Source organism: Oryzias melastigma, linkage group LG3 (genome assembly GCF_002922805.2).
Source record: "Oryzias melastigma strain HK-1 linkage group LG3, ASM292280v2, whole genome shotgun sequence".
Lineage (NCBI taxonomy): Eukaryota > Metazoa > Chordata > Actinopteri > Beloniformes > Adrianichthyidae > Oryzias > Oryzias melastigma.
The window spans coordinates 438,545-444,874 of NC_050514.1; the positions used below are offsets into that span (position 1 = coordinate 438,545).

At 35.2% G+C, this 6,330-nt stretch overlaps 1 long non-coding RNA gene across 1 annotated transcript; it reads left to right on the plus strand.

The window, feature by feature from the left end:
• Nucleotides 1-597: 597 nt before the first annotated feature.
• On the plus strand, nucleotides 598-3,876 carry LOC112161044. The gene is made up of 3 exons (XR_002921776.2): nucleotides 598-697; nucleotides 3,469-3,571; nucleotides 3,672-3,876. It is a non-coding gene; the product is annotated as an uncharacterized LOC112161044 (long non-coding RNA).
• Nucleotides 3,877-6,330: the final 2,454 nt, after the last annotated feature.

The following is a 6,330-nucleotide window of genomic DNA, read 5'->3' on the forward strand; positions in this document are numbered from 1 at the left end:
CTGCAAAAAACAAATGAAACGTGAAAAAAAAGGGATAATTAGCCGACAGATGTTGCAAAATAAATGTGCCAGGCTGTCGGAAGCTTTACTACCATGTGATAAACATGTGCCACTGTAAGTGACCCTGTTCACATTCAACATTTTCATTAATAGGAAGTATTTGTGTTGCTTTTAACACCTTGGCTTGAAAAGTAATGCTACATTTTTTTTTAGCACCGATATTTCAAGAGATTAACTGACATCATCGAGCAGAAACACAAGACATCTGCTCAGATCCTGGCAGATGTGAGGTCATAAAACTGTCGGAGTGAGTTGTTTCCTGCAATTCGTTTTCCTCGAATTGTAGATATTGTTAAAAATTGAAAATAGAAAAGCAATAAAATATCACAACCTGCTTTTTGTTATTTGAATCCTATCATTGTTTTTTTTCTAATAATGCATTAATTACCTCTGATTTTACTTGCTCTTTGGTCAATGGATCAGAATGAAGAGAAGTGACAGCCTTTTTAACAACTTATTACACAGTGCTGACATGGACTGTGCAGAAATGCAGGCTGATGCCATGGAAACAGTGCCAGAAATGCTAATTACAAACATGTTTTATGCTGTACAGTTTCTTTCAGGCTTTTCAGGACAAATTATTTCACTTGTTAGTCTGGACATGATTGGCAATCAAGGCAAGACGTGAACACTGAATGTGAGTTTTATTTATTTTTCTCCAAAAGAAATAACAAGCATGTTTATTCTCCTGCTGAAATCATGTAGTTTTATGTTAAACCACTTCATGTTTACAATAAAATACCAGAACATGTGTACAGATCTCAACTGACTCCTAATTTAAACGTTTTCTATGGTTATGGGAGGCCAAATGTAAAAGTGCACTTAGTATTCTAATTTTATTTTACAGAAGTAAATTGATATTAATGCTATATATAAATATATATATATATATATATATATATATATATATATATATATATATATATATATATATATATATATATATAAATGTTACATCTCTGTGTTTAATTTAAATGTTAGCGTTAATCTAAATGTAAAACTCAAAGGTACAGTAAAACTTAGTTCTAAAATATAAATGTCAAATTTAAATAATGTTAAAAATTAAATTGTAATTCTAATATTAAGCCAAAATTTTAAGCCTAATTGTTAAATGCAATAGTTAATGTAAACATGACATTATTTGGGAATAAATGCTAATCTGGCCACACCCACACTAGAAAAGTCAGCCACGCCCACAATGTTGTGCCAAGAACTTCTTTATGAATCCATCTTAGGACAACAAAACTGTTTGGAAAAATCACTTTACTTTACTTCCTGGAATTCCAGTAAAAAGCATTTCTCTGACGATGAGAGGAGAGATTCTGCTCCAGGAGGACGAGTTTAAGGACCGGGCTTTTGTTTATGAGGAAATTGGAGCACGAGACCAACAGACAGATTGGTGCAGTGTCCGCTCTCATGCGGTCGTTGTCCTGTTCTGTCATGGTGAAGAGAGAGCTTAAAGAAAGCAAAGATTTGAATTTACCGATCAGTCTTTGTTACAACATTCATCTAGGAACATTAGATACAGGAGTGAGGTGTTTGGTCACTCAGAGGAAACTCAGAAGAGTCACATCGAGAGGAGCCACTCGAGGTGGCTCGGGCATCTGGTCCGGATGCCTCCTGGACGCCCCCCTGGGGAGTTGTTCCGGACACGTCCCTCTGGGCAAATACCCCGGGGACCCAGGACACGCTGGAGAGACTACGTGTCTGCTGGTCTGGGAACACCTCAGGGTCCTCCCAGAGGAGCTGGAGGAAGTGGCCAAGGAGAGGGAGTAGGCATCTTTAAATAGACTGCTGCCCCCATGACCCGATCCTGGATGAAAATGGATAGATGGATGGATACCATCACTGGAAGCACAATAGCAAGTGGACGGACTACACTGCAAGATGTGCATGGCTGACTTTTTAAGCCTCTTTTTTATGGACAAATCCACAAATCTTGGTGTAAAATTTAGCTTAGAATTAAAATGTAGTCGTATTATTACCATTTACATGTAAAATTGAAGCTTACATTTATATGTAAAATGAAGATTTTTATTTTTATTTGAATGGACACCAAAAAAATGATACATCTTCAACAATAATACATATAACCAGGAGTCTGTTTGTTTGAAAGCTTTCTAAAATACACAAAATTATAATAGCTAGTGACTCATAGAAGGAAAAAAAACACCCATTTTTCATTCTGTTTAATTATAGAACAAATTAGTTGCAGAAAAATAATTTTTTAAAAATGGAAAATAACATAAAATATTTACATATAGATTTAATATTTTTAAAATAGTTTTTTTATTTACTTTTATATTTAATATTTTAATCAGCATGGTTTTAAAAGACAGCCTATAGCACGTTTGTTTGACAGAACGTTGATTCTGACATAAAAGTAACTAGAAAATAATTACCTGCGATAATGCTAGTGTGAATGCTTTTGCAGAAAGTAGTCGCTGAGGATGCTAGTGCTTTTTTGCTGAAATTTGCGATGCAATTTACTTTAAATGCTGAAGGGATTTTCTGAAAATGCAAAAGCGTTTTGCAAAATGTTAAATTTACTAAAAGACTGGAAATGTTGTTAAAGAACTATGAAAGAGTGCTGGAGTTGACCTAAATTTCTGAAAAATGTGTAGTAAAACTGCTTAAAAAAATCTTTAATACATGCAAATTTGGCAAAAATATTTAGTGTGTTGCTTAAATATAACTTAAACTCCAAATTAGCCCAAAAAACCTTAGTAGATGTCAAATTAGCAAAAAAGGCTAGATTGTTGCTTAAGTACCAGCTAAACTCAAAAATAGCCTAAAATTTCTCAGTAATCTAAATTAGTAAAAAAAAGAAACATTAGCCTGTTGCTAAACTAGAAGCTAAACTCTTAATTAACCTATAAATACCTCAGTAGATGACAAATTAGCCAAAACCATTAGCCTGTTGCTCAAATATTAGCTAAACTGCATTTTTTGTGAAAACTACTGTAAAAGATTCAAACAGCCCATGAATATATTTAAAGGCTTGTTGCTAATCTACTTATTTTCTTTTTAACTTAAAGACTTTATCATTTGTTTTTTATGGGGCATATTTTGCTCAAAATTTCAAAAACTATAAAGTTTATAAATACCAAAAACACAAGTATTAATGTTCTGAACGTTTTGATACCAAGATTGCTAAAAGTGAGACTTTCACGTGCCGAAAAACGTACGGAAAGGAGCAAGACCTTACTGGGATCCACACAAGTAAAAACTCTACAAATGTTATCTGGCCTACCTTAATCCAACAAAAAAAAATCTGTTTAGTTTTGTTTGCTGAACTTTTACAATGTGCACTCCATATGTTGATGGCTGGAACAGATGTGACAGAAACACAAGCTGCACTGATGACTCAGATTAATTGACTTTTGCTTATTTTGCCGTATTTGACAGGAAATGTCAGATGTGTTGAACTGCAGCTGCACGGAAGCGCTAAAGAGGTTTCACTCAAACAAGGATTTAACCTGATGAAATCCAAAGTTGTGCCTGATATACAGTATGTTGTTGTGAATCTGACACTCACTTTGTCACACTGAAGGCTGTCTCATGACTTCATCTTAACATTATATTAAAATTTGCTATTCTTTTTGCTACAGCACAGGTAGCTGACGCTCACGTTGTTGTGTTGGAGGGAAAGCTGTGTGGGAGAGACTGATGGCACAAAGTCTGGTGACATAAGAATTACACTTTTGCCCCCTGGAAGAAAAAAAAGTGAAAAATTACTGTCATTGAAGCTCCACTCCAAAAAAATGGTGTTTTTGGTTTTTTTACATGTTTTTGTGGCATTTTCTGATGATGGAGGACATAAATAAAGAAACTTTTGTATTTCTGAGTTTTTCTTTATCCAAATTGTTGTAAATAAGAAGCAGATGAAACAAGGCCGTTTGAAAAAGAGCGTAATTCTAATGTAACAAATACACTGTGCGGGCCACGGGTTTGGGAAGGGAGATGGGGCAACAGTCCCACCCCCAACTCAGAGGGAAATTTTTAATAAAACTACTGCTGATCTGCAGAAATTATGTCCTAGAAAAAATCCAAAATAAAGTTATTCCAGTAGTATAATGGTCTAATAATGTTTGAAACATCATCTATAATGACAGCTAGCAGAAGAACAGGAAGTAGTTGTGTCTCCTATCAGAGTTTTACGTACCACTCTTATATCTTTCCATTCATAAAGCACCCCACTATCCTGATTGGCGACAGTAGTTTCTCTAAACAACATGACTCGGACCCACTTGGACTAATCACTGCCGTCTGGCTCCGAATGTCGGCACCCGTAACGCGGAAAACCAGATTTGGACTTTTTTGCGAGAGCCGCACGTAAGGCAACATCACCCCCCACTTCGTCCACTGATAATAATAAATGTCTATGGCACCAAGCTAACCACATGAACCAGGTGGGGTTCTGGGTCTTGTTCAAGAACACACATCATGTAATACACAACACATGGGTGGTCAGGGCGGGAACTAAGCCGGCCATCTTCCAATCAGAAGCTGACCGCTCCACCCCTGCACCGCAGCCGTAATGAGGGATACTCTCCTCAGTTTGTAAAGAGCAATTTTTTTAATCTTACCTGATTAAAAATCGACTATTGACTAATTAAATCTTGTTTTTTATTAATGTTTTGATAAAAAAAAAAATATTTGACGTTCTTGGTTTAATTTACATGGACCACAAATAAAATCAAGGTCAAGGTGTCTACAAAAACAAGACAAAAAAAAAATACCGACATATTTTTTCTTTTATGTCAATATATCTAGCTATTTTCAATTTGTATGTAAGAGTGGGGGTTGCTCTGGAAATCCCTACTGTGAAAAAACAAATTACAATAATTGCTGCACAGGGCATCGTTTTGGATAAACCTTGACACAAACATCAAATTAGAATTTGCATAGTGTTTTATGCTCATCCCAGGTGGAAGAAGAAAAAGAAAAGATTTCATAACTATCTTTAAATCTGGGATAATATGGTTTAAATAAATCCTGGGTGAAGTATTGTAGTGCATAGCTCCGTAAAGGAGGAGACGCAACTGCTTATTAGAATTGACTTCATGCAGCTGAAGAGGAGGCTGCTCTGAACTGAGGTCAGCGATGATATAAAGGAGATGAAATATAGTGTTTTGTTCTAATCGAGTTGATTTTACTCAACTTTTGTCATTTTATTTTTATCCCCAGTACACTGAAAAAAGTGAAATGTTGGATCAATTAACAAAACTTCTGTAATTTCTTACATTTAAAATTATTAGTTTATATTTTTGATCCGACAGCTGATATGAAAATAGTTGATTTGGGCGGATCGATCCAAAATATTGATAACATCGACCTCAAGTTGATATCGTATTGATACCAGCCCCCAGATATGGATATTTCATGTCCGGTTTGACACTTTTCTGTATCTGCATGAAGGACCCGGCTGAGTCAGTACCTCACCACTCCCACCAGTCCTGTGAGATCTCAGCAGCAGACCTCAGTGCATGCATGCAGGCGGGATGCATCATCCTCCCTATTTACACTCTATTCAAATGCTGTTGTCACTTTTCACCTGTTTTTAATTGTTCTATTTAAAGGCTACGAAGTTACAAAGTATTTATATTTCTACCAGTTGTTTTTTTAATCGTTAAACATTTTGATTCATTTTTGTATCATAGATACTTCAATTTTTATTTACTTTCTAGAAGTTTTTATTTTGATGACTATTTGCCATTTTCTTGAAAATATTGTCCCAATTCCTTATTTTATGTTTATCAAGTAATTTAAAAAAGGGAAATGTACAAAAAACTATTCACTGCAATTATAAATAATTGAGATTTTGAGGTTTATGTCATATCCACCACATTTATGAAAAAGATCAATATTATCAATATCTGCAACATTGACCAATATCGGATCAATACATAAATGTTCAGTATCACCCAGCCCTAGAGGCGGCTCTGTTTTGAGGCATCGCCCCGCCCACTGCAGAAATTGGAACTGTTTGCAGTGAGGAGGTTGGCGGAGATGAAAGTCTTCTCTGCTGAGGCTGACACATGCACAGATGTGTAAAAGGTAAAAAATCTATTGGGAAAAAATCAATTATATGTGTAGAAGTTGTCTTGATTGGTTTCATAAAAAAATAATATCAACTACAGGGTTCTCAAATAGTGTAAAAATCACATGAGTTGAGCAGATGACATCATGTTATCCATTTTGTTTTATTTTTTTCAAAATGAATATTGCAAATTCACTGTCAATCACAGATCCAGATCACCCCTCCCT